The following is a 21,286-nucleotide window of genomic DNA, read 5'->3' as shown; positions in this document are numbered from 1 at the left end:
GTCGGAATTTGCAGTGAGCTGAGATCATGCCATTGTGTTCCAGTCTGGGCAACAAGAGTGAAACTCTGTCCCCCACCCCCCCAAAAAAATTAGCCGGGCAGGGTGGTGGGAGCCTGTAATCCCAGCTACTGTAGAGGCCGAGGGAGGAGAATTGCTTGAACCTGGGTGGCGGGGGTGGCAGTGATCCAAGTTTGTGCCACTGCACTCCAGCCTGGGTGACAGAGCGAGACTCCATCTCAAAAAAAAAAAAAAAAAAAAAAAAAAAAAAAAAAAAAAAGAAAGAAAAGAAAGAAAGAAAGAGAAATCTGGTACAGGTGACTAAAATTAATGAAGATCTTGCTTTTTCCAGTGCTTTTTTATTTATTTATTTATTTTTATTTATTTTTTTGACATTGGCTTCTGGGCAGAAATTGACAAGTGAATCCTAAACTTCAAACAGAAATGGAAAAAACACCAAATAGCCAAAACAATTGTGAAAAAGAGGAACACAGTTGAAGGACTCCCATTTCTGGATTTCAAAACTTACTACAAAGTTGCAGTAATCAAAACAATGTGGCACTGGCTTAGGGACAGAGCTACAGATTAATGGTATAGAATTGAGAGTCCAGGGCCAGGGCGCGGTGGCTCATGCCTGTAATCCCACCACTTTGGGAGGCCCACACAGGCCGATTACTTGGGGCCAGGCCCCACCTTCCTCCCTGCCCTTCTACCATCCACAGGACTGGACCTGATCTCAACCTGGTATTCTGGGCTTGGACCCACCTTCTGCTCTGCCCCCAAACATGGCTCCTCCCCCAGCGTAGTCCAGCCCACAGGCCTGATTCTAACCTCAAGCTCGTCCTCTGGGCCCGGCCTCACCTTCCTCCTGGTCCTCTAGCGTGGGCCCGTGCCCCTGGCCCATAGCTCCCTCCACAGGCCTGACTAACTTCAACCTTGTTCTCTGAACCTGGGGACTCCAGCTTCCTCTGTGAGTCCACAGCAAGTCTCAGCTGCACCCACGCGGGAGGAAACTAGAATTTCTCGACGTGATGTCTTCCAGCAAGGCTGAAGCACGAGCAGCAGAGCCTCTCCTAGCTGGAGGCTGTAAGCGGAAGTGACGCGAGCGAGGCGCCACCCTCTTTTCCGGTACTGGCTCCGCGAGCCTGAGCGAGGTTTCCCCATGGTTGTCCTTGATTTCGGAGGGAGCAAGTGTACTGGTAGTGGAACGGGTGGTGAGAGTTGAAGTTTATCCGAAGCTGCCGAGGGGCCTTCTTAGAGAGGCTTGGCCTGCTGTGCTCGCGTCAGGTAGGTCTGCGAGGCCGCTCGTGCTGTCAGTCCTCGCGAAGGTCGGGGTCGATAATTGCCGCGCTCACCCATAGAGTTCCCTTCAAAAGCCTCCAAAAAGACCATTGTGAGTTTTTTCTATGAGGAAAAGAATTTCTTCCACTTGAGCCACGTTAACTTGTCCCCCATCGTCGTCCTGCCTTACAGACCCTGCGATTCCCGCGCATTCCGGTGAGCATTGGGTGAGGGATGGTTCAAGGGGGCATCTTGTTATACGAACGAATGTTTCACCTGAGAATGTTCCTTTGTTTATGCGTCATAAACGTACTTTTGACGCCTTACATTCTGTTATAAAGACACTTTAATAAGTATCCAGGGAGTGCATATTTCTCTACGGAAATATAAAATTATGTAGACCACAAACAGGTCTTTCTACTGAAGAAAAATAAGAATGCTAAGCTATTTTGATCTGAACTTCGTAGGCCTGGACCTCCCCACAGATTTTAAAAACAGGCGCTGGCCAGGTGCGGTGGCTCACGCCTGTAATCCCAGCACTTAGGGAGACCGAGGCAGGCAAATCACCTGAGGTCAGGAGTTTGAGACCAGCCTGGCCAACATGGCAAAACCTCGTCTCTACTAAAAGTACAAAAAAATTAGCCAGGCGTGGTGGCGCACGTCTGTAATCCCAATTACTTGGGAGGCTTAGGCAGGAGAATCACTTGAATCCAGGAGGAGGAAGTTAGTGAGCTGAGATCGTGCCACTGCACTCCAGCTGGGGTGACAGAGCGAGACTCTGTCTCAAAAACAACAACAACAAAAAACCCAAGCAAACGAACAAACCAGGGGCCCACCCGGGGTACGGGGTCTCGTACCCGGGGTACAAGACCAATCTGGGCAACATAGCGAGACCCCGTCTTTACAAAAAAAAAAAAAAAAAAAAATTAAAAATCAGCCAGAGATGGTGGTGTGTGCCAGCTACTCGGAAGGCTGAGGCGGGAGAATCACTTGAGACAGAGAGTTCCAGACTACAGTGAGCTATGATCACGCCATTGTTCTCCAGCCTGGGCTACAGAGCAAGACCTTGCCTCTTAAACAAAAAGACAAAAATGGGCACCCAGGAGGAAAGGATATAGATTTTGTTGCACTAGTATTAGGAATCAAATTTACCATTCGCCCTCTCCCTAGAAAACTAAAATACCTTTTATGGTGAAGTATTTGAGGGTAAGTTGAAAATTGCAGGAAATTGATACTTGACTTTCAGGTAGTTGGTAATGCATTTTCTAAAGATAAAGGATACTGGTCTACTAAAACCACAGTATTTGTATTTCAACCAAGAAAAATTAAAAAAAAGTCATTTAGGCTGGGCACAGTGGCTCACACCTGTAATCCCAGCACTTTGGAAGGCCGAGGCGGGTGGCTCACTTGAGGCCAGGAGTTCGAGACCAGCCTGGCCAACATGGCGAAACCCCATCTCTACTATAAATAAATAAATAAAGCCAGCACCGGTGATCCCACCAGCTGAGACGGGAGAATCACATGAACTCGGGAGGTGGAGGTTGCAGTGAGCCGAGATCGCGCCACTGCATTCCAGCCTGGGTGGCAGAAGGAGACTGTGCCTCAAAAAAAAAAAAGAACGACTCATCTAGTATCTACTTTGTAAAAACAAAATTCTCTACATGGTTCCAAAATAGGCCCTTGGGACCTAAGATCTATTTAAAGTTTATGGCCTTTAGTATCTTTGAACCTAGACCAGTTACTATTGTTTCTCTGTCAAATCAACTTTTTGAAGAGTCACATATTATTTCAGAAAGACACCCATTTTAATATTTCTGATTGTAGTCTTATGGTGTGTTTAACTATTTCTTTTATTTTTTGTATTTCTTATAAAGTGATTAATGCTAATGGTTCATTAAGGCATAATGAAAAAAAAAAAATCCAACCAAGGGCTGCTCTTAGGGAACTTGTAAACTAGTGGAGGGGCAGACGTCTAACCAAGCAAATAAATGTTTCATTACAATTTTTTTTTTTTAATTGAGACAGAGTCTCCCTCTGTTGCCCAGGCTGGAGTCCAGTTGTGCCATCTCTGCTCACTGCAACCTCCGCCTCTCAGATTCAAGCAAGTCTCATGTCTCAGCCTCCCAAGTAGCTGAGATTACAGGCATGCGCCACCACGCCTGGCTAGAGATGGGGGTTTCATCCTGTTGGCCTGGCTGGTCTTGAACTCCTGACTTCAGGTGATCCACCTGCCTCAGCCTCCCAAAGTGCTGGGATTACAAGCGTGAGCCACTGCGCTTGACTTATTATTACAAATTGATGAGCGTTTTGGAAGTAGAGGACAGTATTGTTTTCTATGTGTATATATGGGAATAGATGAATGTAAGAAAAGTGAGTTCTATTTAAGGTGAGACCAAAAAGATGGTGTCTAAATAAGCCATATTGAAAGGAAAGGGAGTAGGAGTTAAGGAAAGCATCATATAAATTGGCTGATTACATATGTACGGTGAGAGGTGAGTACATCAAGGGTTTTTCTTAGGTTTGATAGAATTTTCTTTGGGGATTAAAATGAGGGATGAATCTAATCTACAACATTATAACTACAGAAAAAATGATGTCTAATCATCACTTTATTCTACTCATGAAAAACTAATTTTCTTAAGTAGGAAATTAATTGAAAGAATCAGAATCAGTGGCTGGCTGAGCACTTGAAAATAAGTTCTACGTGAAAATTCACTTAATTATCAATCTTAGCAAATATGTGTTCATATATGGAAGGGCAAGGCTCTCCTTGGTGTTCAGTCCAACTTTGGGTTCTTCCTACCCAAAGTAGGACTCCATTTCCCAGAAGAAATGTACAGAGTTACCAGTCCCGTGTGAGACTCCTATGTCACCGACACATCTACTCACTCCATGGGTAAATGAAATCAGAAGACTCCCTTGCTGACATGGGCTGCCAGAAAGCTCTGAAGGAACCATGAGGCTTAAAAATACCCACATTGGGCCAGGCACGGTGGCTCACGCCTGTAATCCCAGCACTTTGGGAGGCCGAGGAGGGTGAATCATGAGGTCAGGAGTTCAAAACCAGCCTGGCCACGATGGTGAAACCCCGTCTCTACTAAAAATACAAAGATTAGCTGGGCGTGGTCCTGGGCACCTGTAATCCCAGCTACTGGGGAGGCTGAGGCAGAGAATTGCTTGACCCCAGGAGGCGGAGGTTGCAGTGAGCTGAGATCGTGCCACTGCACTACAGCCTGGGCAACAGAGCAAGACTCTTGTCTCAAAAAAAAAAAAAAAAAAGAAATACTCACATTACCATCTGTATTTGTCACTTAGGGGTCCCAGTGAGCTAGCTGGACATAGAGAAAAAAATGGTATGTTCTGAAGATAAAGCTGATGAGGATGTGCATATTCTGCTGGTTGCAGAGAGTATTAGAGAAAATTTCAAAAACTATTGGCAACATCTACTAAATTTGTACACGTACATGCGCTCTAACATAAGAGTAATGGCTCCAGTGTGCATCAAGATAACAGTAAAAACATTTCACCAGCATTATTTGATGTAATCCTCAATTGGAAATTACTCAAATGAGATCAACAGAATGGGTAAATTGTGGCATAATTATACTACTGGAATGCTCTACAGCAAATGAAGTAATAAAGGTAGATACAGTGATATGGATCAGCTTCACTAACATAATCTTAAGATCACGTGTTAAGCCAGGCACGGTGGCTCACGCCTGTAATCCCAACAATTTGGGAGGCTGGGGCAGGTGGATCATGAGGTCAGGAGTTTGAGACCAGCCTGACCAATGTGGTGAAACCCCGTCTCTACTAAAAATACCAAAAAAAAAAAAATTAGGTGTGGGGGCGTGCGCCTGTAATCCCAGCTACTCAGAAGGGCTGAGGCAGGAGAATCACTTCAACCCAGGAGACGGAGGTTGCAGTGAGCCGAGATCACGCCACTGCACTCCAGCCTAGGTGACAGAGCGAGACTCCGTCTCAAAAAAAAAAAAAAAAAAAAAAAAAAAATCACCGGTCAGTTGTTTCTACCTAGTACCAGAGCCAAGGTGTTTCTCAAAAAGAGGGTAGTTTCCTGCAGAAGATGGCATGGATTTGCTCCACACTACTGTGCTGTGCGTCTCCTATTGGTGCTTGCCAGAGAAGGCTATGGAGGCATTGAGTATGATTGGATCTGCTAGATCATTTGGACTAAGTGCTTGAGAATGTTATAGAGCAGCCTGAACTTGATGCAGGGCACTTTGCTTTGTTTTTTTGTTTTGTTTTGTTTTTTTGAGATGGAGTTTTGCTCTGTCACCCAGGCTGGAGTGCAATGGCACAATCTCAGCTCACTGCACCCTCTGTCACCAGGGTTCAACCGATTCTCCTGCCTCAGCCTCCCAAGTAGCTGGGATTACAGGTGTGCACCACCATGCCCAGCTAATATTTGTATTTTTAGTAGAGATGAAGTTTCACCATGTTGGCCAGGCTGCTCTTGAACTCCCAACCTCAGGTGATCCACCCACCTTGGCCTCCCAAAGTGTTGGGATTAAAAATATGAGGCACCTCGCCTGGCTTGCAAAGCACTTTCCTTCTGTGACCCCACTGAATGTCTCATAGGTGACTTTGTAGACTGAATAAAACACATTCAAAAGTGGTATATGTTTTAAAAGGAAACATTGTCATTTGCAACAACATGGATGGATGTGGAGGACAATATGTTAAGTGAAATAAGCCAGGTATGGAAAAACAAATACCAGATGATCTCCCTTGTATGTATAATTTAAAAAGTTGGATTCATAGAAGGAGAGATAGAATGGTAGTTACCAGGGGCTTAGGGGTATGGGTTGGGGAGATGTTGGTCAAAGTAAGGGAGGAGACCACCTCTCATATTGTCTTATGCCCAATTTCTGCCTTCCAAGAAAAAAAGAAGTAAAAACTAAAAGGCAGAAATGAAACCCACAGGCAGACATCCCGGCGTCAAACCCTGGGCCTCGTTGTTAAAGACCGACCCCTGACCTAATTGGTTATGTTATCTATAGATTACAGACATTGTATGGAAAAGGACTGTGAAAAAACATGTACTGTTCTGTTCTGTTCTAATTACCGGTGCAGGTGCATGCAGCCACTAGTCACGTACCCCCTGCTTGCTCAATCCATCGCAACCCTCTCACACTGACCCCCTTAGAGTTGTAAGCCCTTAAAAGGGACAGGAATTGCTCACTCAGGGAGCTTTGTTTTTGGAGATGTGAGTCTGCCTATGCTCCCAGCTGAATAAAGCCCTTTCCTTCTACAATTCGGTGTCTGAGGGGTTCTTGTCTGTGGCTCATCCTGCTACACTTTCTTGATTCCCTGACCGGGAAGCGAGGTGATTAATGGAAGGTTGAGGCAGCCCCTTAGGTGGCTTAGGCCTGCCCTGTGGAGCATCCCTGTGGGGGACTCTGGCCAGCTTGAGCGACTCGGATCCTGAGAGCATTCCCAGGTAGTCAATTGCCCCGGTGGAATGCCTCGCCGGAGCAGTGCGTGGCAGGCCCCCGTGGAGGATCAATGCAGTGGCTGAACACCGGGAAGGAACTGGCACTTGGAGTCCGGACATCTGAAACTTGGTAAGACTGGTCTTTGGAACTTGCCCACTCCATTTGAGTGGAAGCGTGGCCTGATCACCCATGACATGCCTGTACTGGCACTTTGGTTTTTGTTTTTGACTTGACTGGGATTGCTTGATACTTTGGTTTTGGTTTTGACCTGGCTTGGATTCCTTGATACTCTGATTTTGTTCTGATTCTGGTTTGACATAAACTATAAAAGTGTGTGTGTGTCCTCTTTACTCATTCTTTATTTTCTGGTGTGCGTGTGGTTTGAGTGTGGTGTTTTGTCTCAAGGAAACATGGGTCAGACAAAGTAAGCCCACCCCACTAGTAATATGTTGAAAAATTTCAAGAAGGGATTTAAGGGAGACTATGGAGTTACTATGACAGCAGGAAAACTTAGAACTTTGTGTGAGATAGACTGGCCTGCATTAGAGGTGGGTTGGTCATCAGAAGGAAGCCTAGACAGGTCCCTTGTCTCGAAGGTATGGCACAGGGTAACCCGTAAGCCAGGCACCCAGATCATTTCCTGTATATAGATTCTTGGTTAAAGTTAGTTTTGGATCCCCCACAGTGGTTAAGATGACAGGCAGTAGCAGTACTAGTAGGAAAGGGACAGTTAAGGAAGGTTCTTGCTCCACACACCAAGGGAAATCGGCACCAAAAGTCCTGTCAGACCCAACACCAGAAGAATCATGGCAGGAATTGGTACCAGCAGTACCCCCTCCTTATGGAGAGGAAGGGCTCCCCACTCCTGAGCCCACAGCACCTATACCTCTGCCAGATAGCCACACTCCTAGACCACCCAGAGTGGACAAAAGAGGAAGTGAAGCTGTGGGAGAAACTCCTCCTTTGGCAGCTCGCTTACAGCCCAAGACTGGAATCCAAACACCCCTGAGAGAGCAGCGATATACTGGGGTAGATGAGGATGGAGACGTGGTGGAAAGGCATGCCTTTGTGTGTCAACCTTTCACCTCTGCTGACCTCCTCAATTGGAAAAATAATACTCCATCTTACACCAGAAAGCCTCAAGCTTTAATTGACTTGCTCCAAACTATTATGCAGACTCATAATCCTACTTGGGCTGATTGCCACCAGCTACTCATGCACCTCTTTAATACAGACGTACAGCGAAGGGTGCTCCAGGCAGCAACTAAGTGGCTAGAGGAGTACGTCCCAGCAGATTACCAAAACCCCCAGTAATATATAAGAATTCAGCTGCCAGGAACAGACCCCCAATGGGACCCAAACAAGGGACCAGACGTGGAGAGGCTACTGTGAGGCATTAATAGAAGGTCTAAAGAAAGGGGCTCAAAAGGCTACAAATGTAAATAAGGTCTCTGAGGTCATCCAAGGAAAAGAGGAGAGTCCAGCGCAATTCTATGAAAGACTGTGTGAGGCTTACCTTATGTACACTCCTTTTGATCCAGATAGCCCTGAAAATCAGCGCATGATTAACATGGCCTTAGTTAGTCAAAGCGCAGAAGATACCAGGAGAAAATTGCAGAAACAGGCTGGGTTTGTGGGTATGAATACCTCGCAGTTACTGGAAATAGTCAATCAAGTGTTTGTGAACAGAGATGCAACAAGCTGCAGAGAAAGCCGTAAGGAAGGTGAACGCCAGGCCAAGCGAAACACCAACTTACTGGCCATGGCCATTAGGGGAATTCCCCCAAAAGGAGAGGGAAAGGGGGGTTCCGGGAAGAATACCCAGTCTAATCGCCCATGCTTGCAACATAACCAATGAGCCTATTGTAAGGAAATAGGACATTGGAAAGATAAGTGTCCCTAACGGAAGGAAAAGCAAGGAGATTCGGAACAAAAGATCTCAGATAAAGATGAGGGAGCTTTGTTCAATCTGGCTGAAGGACCACCAGAGTGAAGGCGACCGGGCTCAAGTGCCCCCAAGGAGCCCACGGTCAGGATTACAATTGGGGGCAAGGACATTAAGTTTTTGGTCGATACTGGTGCTGAACATTCAGTAGTGACCACCCTGGTCACCCCGTTATCCAAGAAAACCACTGATATAATCAGAGCAACAGGAGTTTCCACTAAGCAGACTTTCTGTCTACCACAGACCTCCTCGGTGGGGGGACATGAAATAGTTCACCAGTTCTTGTACATGCCTGACTGTCCCTTGCTCTTGCTGGGAAGAGACTTGCTTAGCAAGCTGAGAGCCACCAGCTCCTTTACAAAACAGAGCTCTTTACATCTAAAATTACCAGGAACAGGAGTTATCACAGCCCTTACAGTCCCCCAGGGAGAATAATGGAGACTTTTTCTAACCGAGCCAGGCCAAGAGATAAAACCAGCTCTAGCTAAACAATGGCCTCGAGTATAGGCAGAAGATAATCCTCTGGAACTGGCAGTCAACCAAGCCCCCATACTCATAGAAGTTAAGCCTGAGGCCCAACCAGTTAGACAAAAGCAGTATCCGGTTCCCAGAGAAGCTCTTGAAGGAATCCAGGTTCATCTCAGGCGCGTGAAAGCCTGTGGAGTTATAGTTCCCTGCCAGTCTCCATGGAACACCACTCTGCTGCCTGTCCCTAAGCCAGGGACCAAGGACTACCGGCCAGCACAGGACTTGCGCTTGGTCAACCAAGCTACAGTGACTCTGCACCAACAGTTCCTAACCCTTACACATTGTTAGAACTGCTGCCAGCTGAGGACAGCTGGTTTACCTGTCTGGACTTAAAAGAAACCTTCTTTAGCATCAGACTAGCTCCTGAGAGCCAGAAGCTGTTTGTCTTTCAATGGGAAGATCTGGGGTCAGGTGTCACTACTCAGTACACATGGACCTGGCTTCCCCAAGGGTTCAAGAACTCCCCTACTATCTTCAGGGAGGCCCTGGCTTGAGACCTGCAAAAGCTTCCTGCTGAAGACCTAGGCCGCATCTTGCTCCTGTACGTGGACGACGTTCTGCTGGGACAATCCACAGCAGTCGGGTGCACAAAAGGGACGGATGTCCTGCTTTGACACCTGGAAGACTGTGGATATAAGGTGTCCAAGAAGAAAGCTAAGATCTGCAGACAGCACGTACACTACCTGGGATTCACTATTCGGAAAGGGGAGCACACCCTGGGGTCAGAAAGAAAGCAGGTCATCTGCAACCTACCAGAACCTAAAACCAGAAGGCAAGTAAGGGAATTCCTAGGAGCTGTGGGGTTTTGTAGATTATGAATTCCAAACTTTGCAGTACTAGCCAAACCTTTGTACAGGGTTACAAAGGGGGCGACCAGGAGTCTTTTGAACAGGGGCCTCTACAACAGCAAGCCTTTTGTAAGTTAAAGGAAAAACTTATGTCGGCTTCAGCCCTAGGACTACCAGATTTCACAAAGCCCTTTACACTCTATGTGTCAGAAAGAGAAAAAATGGCAGTTGGGGTTTTAACCCAGACTGTCGGGCCCTGGCCAAGGCCAGTGGCCTATCTCTCAAAACAACTAGATGGGGTTTCCAAAGGCTGGCCACCATGTCTAAGGGCCCTGGCAGCAACAGCCCTGTTAGCACAAGAAGCAGATAAACTAACCCTTGGGCAAAACCTGAATATAAACGTCCCCCATACTGTGGTAACCTTGATGAATACCAAAGGACATCATTGGCTAACAAATGCTAAATTAACCAAGTACCAAAGCTTGCTATGTGAAAATGCCGACATAACCACTGAAATCTGTAACACCCTAAGTCCCGCCACCCTGCTTCCAGTATCAGCCCAGTCAAGCATAACTGTGTAGAGGTGTTGGACTCAGTTTATTCTAGCAGACCTGACCTTTGAGACCAGCCATGGGCATCAGTAGACTGGGATTTATACATGGACGGGAGCAGCTTCATCAACCCACAAGGAGAAAGATGTGCAGGATATGCGGTGGTATCTTTGGATGCTGTCATTGAAGCCAAACCGTTGCCACAGGGTGCTTCAGCCCAGAAGGCTGAGCTCATTCTTTAACTCGGGCTCTAGAACTCAGTGAAGGTAAGACTGTAAACATCTACACTGACTCTCGATATGCCTTTCTAACCCTCCAAGTGCATGGTGCGTGGAGCATTATATAAGGAAAAGGGCCTGTTAAACTCTGGGGGAAAGGACAAAATATCAACAAGATATTCTACAATTATTAGAGGCAGTGTGGAAACCTCAGAAGGTGCCAGTCATGCACTGCAGGGGACACCAGCGAGCTTGCACCTCAGTGGTCTTGGGAAACTCTCGAGCTGATTCAGAAACTCGAAAAGCAGCATCTACGCCTTACTGGGCATCGGTAGCAGCCCCCTTACTTCCTCAAACACCTGACCTGGTACCTACCTATTCTAAGGAAGAAAAAGACTTCTTCCACGCAGAAGGGGGGCAAGTAATAAAAGGAGGATGGAACAGACTGCCAGATGGGAAGGTAGCTGTGCTGCAGTTGATGGGAGCCACAATCGTATTGGCCATGCACGAAACCACTCATCTAGGTCAAGAGTCACTTGAAAAACTGTTAGGCCGGTACTTCTACATCTCACACTTGCCAGCCCTTCCAAAGCAGTAGCACAATGGTGCGTTACTTGCTGACAGCACAATGCGAGGCAAGGCCTCACTGTTCCACCCAGCATACAAGCTTATGTACGGCTCCTTTTGAGGATCTTCAGGTGGATTTCACAGAAATGCCAAAATGTGGAGGTAACAAGTATTTGCTGGTTCTTGTGTGTACTTACTCTGGGTGGGTGGAGGCTTATCCAACATCAACTGAAAAGGTCTACGAGGTAACCCGTGTGCTTCTCTGAGATCTTATTCCTGGGTTTGGACTGCCCTTATGAATCAGCTCAGAACATGGGCCGGCGTTTGTGGCTGACTTTGTACAGATTAGCCGGGTGCATTAGCAGCACCTGTGTTCCCAGCTACTTGGGAGACTGAGGCATGAGGATCGCTTGAGCCTGGGAGGTGGAGGTTTCAGTTAGCCCAGATTGTGCCACTACATTCCAGCCTGGAAGATAGAACAAGACTTTGTCTCAAAAAAAATTTAATCATTGAAAAGTAAAATAATAATTGTCATCAAAATAATGTTTCTGTGTTCAAATGGGTGAAATCTCTTAATATGTTGGAAAATGTTTTAAATCCTTTATCCCCTCATCAGCAGACAAGAAGCTACAGTGGATGGAAACTCTGTAAGAATTGTGAAGAGGTCTTCAGGGAGCTGTTTTTCCTTAAGACACACACGAGAGCTCAGAATGGAGGGAACACTTTTGAGGGTAATTGTTATGGAAAAGACATCCTTAGTGTGCACAAGGAAGCCTCTATTGGACAGGAACTTTCTAAATTTAATCCATGTGGAAAAGTCTTCACCCTAACTCCAGGCCTTGCTGAACATCTTGAAGTTCTCAATGCAAGACAACCGTACAAATGTAAGGAATGTGGAAAAGGCTTTAAGTGTTTTGCAAGCCTTGATAATCACATGGGAATTCATGCTGGTGAGAAACTCTGAATTTCAGGAATGTGGGAGAATCATCACACCCTCCTCACACCTAAAGCAGTGTGTAACAGTTCATACTGGAAAGAAATTCAAAAAGACTAAGAAATATGGGAAATCCTTCACTAATTTTTCTCAACTTTCTGCACATGTGAAAACTCATAAAGAGGAGAGTCCTTTGATTGTAAAGAATGTAGAATTTCCTTTAGAAATTCCTCATATCTTAATGATCACATTCAAACTCCAACTGGAGTAAAAACCACACAAATATACAGACTGTGGGAAAGCCTTCACTAGATCAACTCAACTTACTGAACATGTAAGAACTCACACTGGGGTAAAACCCTATGAATGTAAGGAATGTGGGAAAGCCTTCACTCAGTACACGGGCCTTGCTATACACTTACGAAGTCACAGTGGAGAGAAACCCTATCAGTGTAACAAATGTGGAAAAGCCTTCACTAGATCCTCAGGCCTTACTCAACATACAATAATTCAGATGGGAGAGAAGCCTTATGAATGTGTTGAATGTGGGAAAACCTTCATTACTTCTTCCCATCGTACTTAACATTTGAAAACTCATAGTGGAGAAAAGCCCTTTGTATGCAAGATATGTGGGAAAGCATTTATATATTCCTCATCCCTTAATATTCACCTGCAAACTCATACTGGAGAGAAACCCTTCATATGTAAAGAATATGGGAAAGCATTTATTGTTTCCTCACACCTAGATAAACAGAAAATCATGGCTGGGCACAGTGGCTTATGCCTGTAATCCCAGCACTTTGGGAGGCCGAGGTGGGTGGATCATGAGGTCAGGAGATCTGAGACCATCCTGGCTAACATGGTGAAACACCATCTCTACTAAAAGTACGAAACATTTGCCAGGCATGGTGGCATGCACCTGTAGTCCCAGCTACTCAGGATGCTGAGGCAGGAGAATCCCTTGAACCTTGGAGGCAGAGGTTGCAGTGAGCCGAGATCGATTGAGCCACTGCACTCCAGCCTGGACAACAGAGTGAGACTTCATTTCAAAAAAAAAGAATTCACACTGGGGAGAAACCCTATGAATATAAGGGTATGAGTGTTACCATTTAGCTCATCAGTTGCCATCTTTAATTATTGGCAGTGACACCAAAAGATTATCAGATTTGTCCTAAATGCCTTGTGAGGGTTGTAATGGCTGATGGACTGGCCTTAGATGCCATCCCAAGAGTCTGAAATTAAACCTACAACTTCTGAATACAACTTCATGGTTGCCTGAGTCTTGGTATCTGTGAAGAAGGGTCATGGATGGTGAGGTCAGTACTGCAGGCTGCCTCACCTTGCTGATTAGATTCCTAAGATCATAGCATTAACAAGTTCTGTATGAGATAAATCATGCAGATTGACCCCAGCCCCTGTTGGTTAGTGGCTGCCAGTGGCACATTCATGTCAAAATTTACCAGAAGCCAAGATAATGTAGGCCCCAGAGTTGGGTTGTTAAAAGATGCTCCTCCAAGAGTCTTCTCTGTTCCCAGGGATCCTGCAGATCATGGCAGGAATGAAACCATCTTTTACTGCCAGTGCAGTTTCACAGCTGATTATTTCTGTGACCCCTTCTTGTAAAATCTAAGAAGTGTGACAGCCTTGCCTGTTCTGTTCTGCCCTCTCTGTCCATTTTAGGTGGCACAATGTAAGTGGCAGTGTCTCTTCTAGTATAATCCAGTCTCTCTCCTCATTTCTCTTAAGATGGCTGATATAGTCCATGAATCCCACTCATGATCTCTTTATGAGATGATTGTTCAGCCACACTTTGAGGATTCTCTTCAGTACAAGTTTTCTAATTTTTGCAGTATGAATAGGCTGAGAATTTTCCAAATCTCCAAGTTCTGGTTTCTTTTTCCTTAACAATTTATTCTGCAATTCAAGTCTTCTCTTTTGCATTTTCCTGTAAGCAGTCAGGAAGAATGAAGCTTCCTGTGTCCTTTAACACTTTAATTACAGATCTTAGTGATAAATACTCAATTTTATCTCTCTGAAGCTCTACCTTCCACAAAATGCTAGAATACAGTTCTGCCAAGTTCTTCACCACTTTATATCAAGGGTTGTCTTTTCTTCATTTTCCAATAGCATGTTCCTCATTCCCCAGTGACACCTCACCAGAATCACCCTTATCAACCTTATTTCCAGTTTGCACATCAGAACTTTTCGAGCTTCTACTCATTTGTCAGTTTCAAAGCTGCTTCACGTTTTTAGTTTTTTGTTTGTTTGTTTGTTTTTAATTGCAGTACCTCTACTTCTCAGTACAAAATCTGCCTTAGCTCAGGCCACCATAACAAAATACCACAGACCAAATGGCTTACAAATCCATTTAATTTTAAATAAGTGAGGTTAAAACCACAGAAATCTATTGTTGGGGCAAATTTTTAGTGCCACAAAAGAAATAGCATTTGAATATAAGTTTTCTCAGCTAGGCAAATTTACTTCTATAGAAGGGTGTATCTTGTGGATGGAGCAATGGCGAGAGCACATCACACAATGGAGAGCATTTTTAATGGAGAGGGTTTTTAATCCCTAACCCTGTTGGCCTTAGTTGCTGTTTCATTCCCCTATTGGTTGGGGTCGGCCGCACAGTTAGCTAAATTAATTAGCTAATTAATTAGCTAATTATTAATTAGCTAATTAGCTAAATGTAATTAGCTAATTAGAAGAGTGCAGGGAAGAACGGTTTCTGCGGGTAAAGCTGTTACAGCAGGGAGGGGGTGATTTCCTGGCGGGCATGTCTGAGCACAGCAGGGCAGGAGGGGTTGATAGATTGGCAGGCAAGAATTATTTAGACCAGGGAAATAAGACTTCAGGAGAGACAGTACAAGGAAGTGAAGACCTCATGGAGAAGAATACCTTGTTTGTAACAAAGTGAAACTCTTTGAAGAGGAACTGTTTGAACTATTTGTTTTTAACAATTTGACCCCTCTTGAATTTATACACTTCCTTCTTTAAATTTATTTAATGTGGCTTGAATTTGTCAAATTTTTAAAAAATTATTATCTAGAAGGAAAAGTTTGTCTGAATAGGGTGGAGGAGAATTGGGGAAGGTTTTAATGAGAGCTGTTTTTATAAGCCTCTGAATTAGCTTATGGATGCAAGGGATAATACAACACTTAACAAGAATGATCACATTTAGTATAATAGCAAGGGAAGTGAGGATTTAGGACATAAGTCCTTCTAACTTGCTAAACCATTTTTCAATAAATTAGTGAAGGGATTATTTATTTTAGAAATTTTAGCTAGCTTATTGGACAAAGTAGTAAGGCCTTGTAGTACTTTTGTTATGATTCCTTGGTGGCAGTGCTATTAGGGATAAAAGTACAACATTGAGTTTTAATTATGACACCAATTCTACCTCTTTTTTTTTGCTAGTATTATATTTAATGCTATTTTATTTTCTTAAGTCATTTGACTGATGAGCCTTAATTGTTGACCTATTTTTTTAATAGCATCTTTGGTATAATTAAATTGTTGCTGGTTGTAATAGATGTAATTCATTTAACTTACATTTTTATTTATAGTTAACTACCAGAACAATATAGGCTCAAATCCTGCAGCTATTTGATTATGGGCCTTAAATTTATTTGGTACTCTTTGTGGAACTTCAATAGTATTTATATAAACATGAGGATTAAAGGACTCACGAAGGGCATTTTTTGTTTTTGTGGTGTTTTGCCATTATCTTTCTTGGTTGATGAAATGAGAGGGGAAAAATGATGGCCTTTTCACCTGGAAAAGGCCTAGAGCATAAGTGCCACCCTAATGGCTTGGCAGAGTACCCAGCAATAGTCCCTCACAATACCACTACACATCTGCTTGGGGATGAACAAGGCAGACTGATTGGTAAGCTCTTGAAAAGGCTTGGTTTCACTGCACCCTGTTAAGTCTCCAAGGAATGCTAACTTTTCCCCCTGCAGTTAAAGGCACGAGGTGAAGTTAATATTAGGGACTGGAGGCCAGATGGCCCTGAGGGGCTGACCCTTAGGGCTCTTGACCTCAGGGAACAGCAGTGAAAGAGTTTGGCATGACTCATCACCCCAGGCTGTGGGGTTTTGGAAGGGGGCTAGCATACAGCTACCATACTGTTTATGCCCAGCTACCATACAGCTTATGCCCAGCTACCATACAGCTTATGCCCAGTCCATGAGAGGACCACCCAAGTGGAAAGGGGACAATTTGGGTCTCTGGCTTGCCTGTCACACAAGTGTAACAGTCGCTTTAGTTTAGCCTGTGAACAGAATATTTAATCCATTCCAGCCAAGCATTTGTGTCTTGATACCCTGTTTAATTGCTATAGTTTGTTTTAAATTTTTAACCTCTGTAACAGGTACTTTGGTTTTATCATTGGGTATATAATGAGAAAAGATTTGACTAGCAGAGAACTTTGGAGAGGGAGAAGGGGGTGCAGGAGGTGGGGAAACAATGAAGTGCATTTTAAAGGATCCTAAAGCATCCTTCCCTGATACTTCTGCTCTTATACTATACACATAGCTTAATGAAGGGGAAGAACTCTGGGGAGCAGAGATGGTAATCTGTACTGGATTATGTTGGTTCAGCTGACAATTGGGAGGGGTAAGTGCTTTAGTAAAATAAATATATGGTTTTAAGAAACTGCAAGTACTAGTTAGGGCAATCTATCCTTGTTCTTTAGTATTTTATAGAGCATTGGACCAACTTTGGCAGAGAAGCTCTGCCCTAGGAGGACAAGATTCCAGTTTATACTGGAATCTTTGTCAAACTATTTTTAAACTAACTTATCCTAGTTAACAGATTTTTAGTCTGAGGAGAGCTAGGAAGGACAAAGATACTGTTCTGAAGTGGAGTGTTGCCTCTGGCTTGGTAAATCTCCACAGAGCATCAAAAGGCAAGCATTAAAAGTAATAGTTTGGGGTGAACTTGACTTAGTTACATTAATGATGAGAGGACTAGTAATAGAAGGGGAAAAGAAAGAGTTGCAACATAAGAGGATTAAACCCGTTTTAACTTTAGCTTGTTTGGAGTTGGCCCTGGAATAACTGTCCATGATTCTGGAGGGGGTGGTGCTTTTTTGACCCGGGTGTGATGGGTCCATGCTCTTTGCTGTTTCAACTGTGGTCTCGGTGGTTAGAAGCACTAGGAAGGGTCCTTCCCAAAGCCGGTTCGAGTTTTGCTTCCCTCTAGCTCTTAATGAAAATGTGATCTCCAGGTTGATGCAGGTGTGCTGGGAAATCCAGGGGTGGTGCCTGTGCTAAAAGGCCTTTAGTTCTGAGGGAAGAGAGAGTGGAAGGTAGACTAAGTATATAGTTTTTGCAAAACTGATTTTTTGTTTGTTTGTTTCGAATGTAGGAATGTCAGCAGTGGAGTGTAAATAAGGCAACCCATATACCATTTCATAAGGGGATAAGCCAACATCTTTCCGAGGGGCATTCCTGACTCTTAACAAGGCAATGGGGAGGCATTTAGTCTATGGTAACCGAATCTCTAAAACTAATTCGGTTAGGTGAATTCTTAGAGTTTGTTTTTTTTATATTCTTCCTGATGAAGGTGGGTGCCGGGGGTATGGTATTTTTATGTTATGTTTAGTACTTGGGCTAATTTTTTAATGGCATGTGCAGTGAAATAAGTCTTATTATCTGAATCAGTATTTTCTATTAATCTAAACTTAGGTATAATATTTTCAATTAATGCTTTAACTACATTACTGGCTGTTGCACTTGAAAAGAGAATAGCCTCTACCTAGTGAGTAAGGTGATTTACATTACTAGTAGGTACTTTAGGCAACCAATTTGGGGCCATTTTGGTGTAATCAGTTTGGACACTTTAGAACGGCCTTAATCCTGGCTCCCTTCCTCCAAGGGGTGACTTTCTTAGAGTTTGCTTATTAGTGTATATATATATATACACTCACAAACACACACACACACACATATATGTATGTATGTATGTATATATTAGGCAACTATCTGTAAGTTGTTTGCCAGAGTATACATTTTTACACATCCATGGACTCTGAGAATTGCATCACATATAGCTTGGGACTTAGGCTGCTGAGTAGGGAGATGGTGGAGGCACGGCTGCCCAGGCTCAGGCTGCTGCGAGGTCTGCTCTCCTCTATCGAGGGTCAGCTATTGGGTCCAAATGACAGGGGCAAGAGGATGGTGTGGGTGCCGTGGCACCCAAGGAGTCTCCTGCCTCCTTTTTCTACTAGTTGCTGTCTCTCATAGTTCTCGATCTCTCTCCTCACCTGCTCACTCACTTTTTGTCTCTTTGTCTCCTGTCTTTTCCTCTTTTTTTTTTTGCAATTTTTTTTTTTGAGATGGAATTTTGCTCTTTCTGCCCAGGCTGGAATGTAATGGTGTGATCTCAGCTCACTGCAACCTCTGCCTCCTGGGTTCAAGCGATTCTCCTGCCTCAGCCTCCCAGGTAGCTGGGATTATAGGCGCTTGCCACCATGCCCAGATAATTTTTTGTATTTTTAGTAGAGACAGGGTTTCACCATGTTGGCCAGGATAGTCTCGATCACTTGACCTCGTGATCCACTTGCCTCAGCCTCCCAAAGTGCTGGAATTACAGGTGTGAGCCACTGCTCCTGGCCTCCTCTCTCTTCTACACTATTTCTCTCCTTAGTCTCACTTTCTGTGTCCCTCTCTGATCTCTGTCTCATTTAGTCTCTTTCTCACTCATTCTCTCCTTCTATCTCTGTCTCTAATTTTTTTGTTTCTCTCTACATTTTTTATTTTTAGACTCATAGGGTTTTTTTTAAGTCTCTATCTCATTTGCACTCTCTCTTTTTTTCTCTCTCTCTGTCATCCCCTGTTTCTTCTCTGTTGGGAGCAGGCCCCTCAAAATGTGGCCATAAACTGGCCCTAAAACTGGCCATAAACAAAACCTCTGCAGCACTGTAACATGTTCATAATGGCCCTAATGCCCACGCTGGAAGGTTGTGGGTTTACCGGAATGAGGACAAGGAACACCTGGCCTGCTCAGGGCGGAAAATGGCTTAAAGGCATTCTTAAGCCATAAACAATAGCATGAGCGATCTGTGCCTTAAGGACATGCTTCTGCTGCAGTTAACTAGCCCAACCTATTCCTTTAATTCAGCCCATCCCTTCATTTCCCATAAGGGATACTTTTAGTTAATTTAACATGTATAGAGATAATGCTAATGACTGGTTTGCTGTTAATAAATACGTGGGTAAATCTCTGTTCGGGGCTCTCAGCTCTGAAGGCTGTGAGACCCCTGATTTCCCACTTCACACCTCTATATTTCTGTGTGTGTGTCGTTAATTCCTCTAGCACCACTGGGTTAGGGTCTCCCTGGCCGGGCTGGTTTCGGCAAGTGGTGTCCATCGTGGGGGTTTGAATCCAGGTCGAAGTGTCACCAGAGCAATGGTTGGAATGGAAAACTAGCTGGAGGACACCCGAGCACTCTTAAAGCTATCCCCATGGTGAGTAAGAAGGGGAGCTTGGAAGCATCAGGGTAACAATGGGACAGGTGTGGGGTCTGGTTCGTTTCACCTTGGAGCTTTTTCACGCTGATGATGACGAGGAACTAGAGTATAACAAAGTAACAGAAGAGGTTACAGAGCAGGTTTATTTGCCAGCTAAAGCTAAAGCAGCAAAGGAGGGAGAGGTTCATCTCTACCCTTCTGCACTCCCTCATTATTATTTTGAAGAAAAAGACCCTCCAGATCTTTCTTTTCTGGAGGACACTGGGTGAAAAGTAGTTGCCCCAGTGACTTTTTGAGCTCAAGCAGGAATTCAGCAAGCTAGACGAGGGGTGATTTAGAGGCTTGGCAGTTCCCTGTTAGAATACACCCCCTAGATCAACAGGGAAATATTATAGCTACATTTGAGCCTTTTCCTTTTAAATTCAGGAAAGCACATTTAGTTGATTATATCAAGTCCTGTGATGGTATCGGAGGTAATCTGCATAAAGCTACTTTGTTGGCACAGGCAATGGCAGGACTGAGAGTGGATAAAGGAAATATTCCATTTCCTGGAGCTTGTTTTAACTGTGGGAAGCATGGTCATACTAAAAAAGAATGTAGAAAAAATCAGCGAGTCAGCCTGCCAGATAGGGGAAGAAAGAAAACTGCTGATCCTGAAATATGTCCAAAATATAAAAAAGGAAAACATTGGGCTAATCAGTGTCACCCTAAGTTTGATAAAGATGGGAACCCGATTTCAGGAAACACCATGAGGGGCCAGTCCTGGGCCCCATTCTAAAGTGGGGCATTTCCAACTCAGGCCATTCCCTCACCCCTGTACAATATCTGTCCCCTGCCACAGCTGGTAGTGCTGCAGTAGATTTATGCTGCACAAAAGCTGTAAGCCTTCTGCCTGGGGAAGCCTTGCAAAAGGTCCCAACAGGAGTCTGTGGACCCTTGCCAGCAGGGACAATAGGATTACTTTTAGGAAGGCCTAGTTAAAGTTTAAAAGGCATACAAATACATACAGGAGTCATTGATTCAGATTACATTGGGGAAATTCAAATTGTTATATCTACTTCTGTTCCCTGGAAAGCAGAGCCAGGAGAGTGCATAGCACAGCCCCTGATTGTGCCACATTTGGGAATGGGGAAAAGTGAAATTAAGTGAACAGGAGGATTTGGAAGCACAAATAAACAAGGCAAAGCAGCTTATTGGGTAAATCAAATTACTGATAAATGTCCTGCCTGTGAAATAACTGTTCAGGGAAAGAAATTTAAAGGTTTGGTAGACACAGGAGATGACATTTCAATCATTTCTCTCCAGCACTGGCCATCCATGTGGCCAATTCAACCTGCTCAATTTAACATAGTTGGAGTTGGTAATGCCCCTGAAGTATATCAAAGTAGTTATATTTTGCATTGTGAAGGGCCCGATGGACAACCTGGGACTATTCAACCAATTATAACTTATGTACCTATAAATTTATGGGGAAGAGATTTATTACAACAATGGGGAGCACAAGTTCTAATTCCAGAACAATTATATAGCCCTCAAAATCAACGTA

General features: G+C 44.3%; 1 protein-coding gene and 1 pseudogene across 1 annotated transcript in view; both read left to right on the top strand.

The window, feature by feature from the left end:
* ZNF846 (zinc finger protein 846) overlaps positions 1–6,553 on the top strand; it is an 80,937-nt gene extending 74,384 nt beyond the window's left edge. The window contains exon 9 of the transcript XR_010153694.1: positions 408–6,553. The gene's annotated coding sequence lies outside the window, so the exon portion shown is untranslated. The remainder of the gene's footprint in view (positions 1–407) is intronic.
* A 91-nt stretch (positions 6,554–6,644) lies between these two features.
* On the top strand, positions 6,645–14,884 carry LOC134809073 (zinc finger protein 562-like; annotated as a pseudogene).
* Positions 14,885–21,286: the final 6,402 nt, after the last annotated feature.

The sequence above is a fragment of the Pan troglodytes genome, chromosome 20 (assembly GCF_028858775.2).
Source record: "Pan troglodytes isolate AG18354 chromosome 20, NHGRI_mPanTro3-v2.0_pri, whole genome shotgun sequence".
NCBI classification, from domain to species: domain Eukaryota; kingdom Metazoa; phylum Chordata; class Mammalia; order Primates; family Hominidae; genus Pan; species Pan troglodytes.
This window is presented reverse-complemented; position numbering and strand designations above follow the sequence as displayed.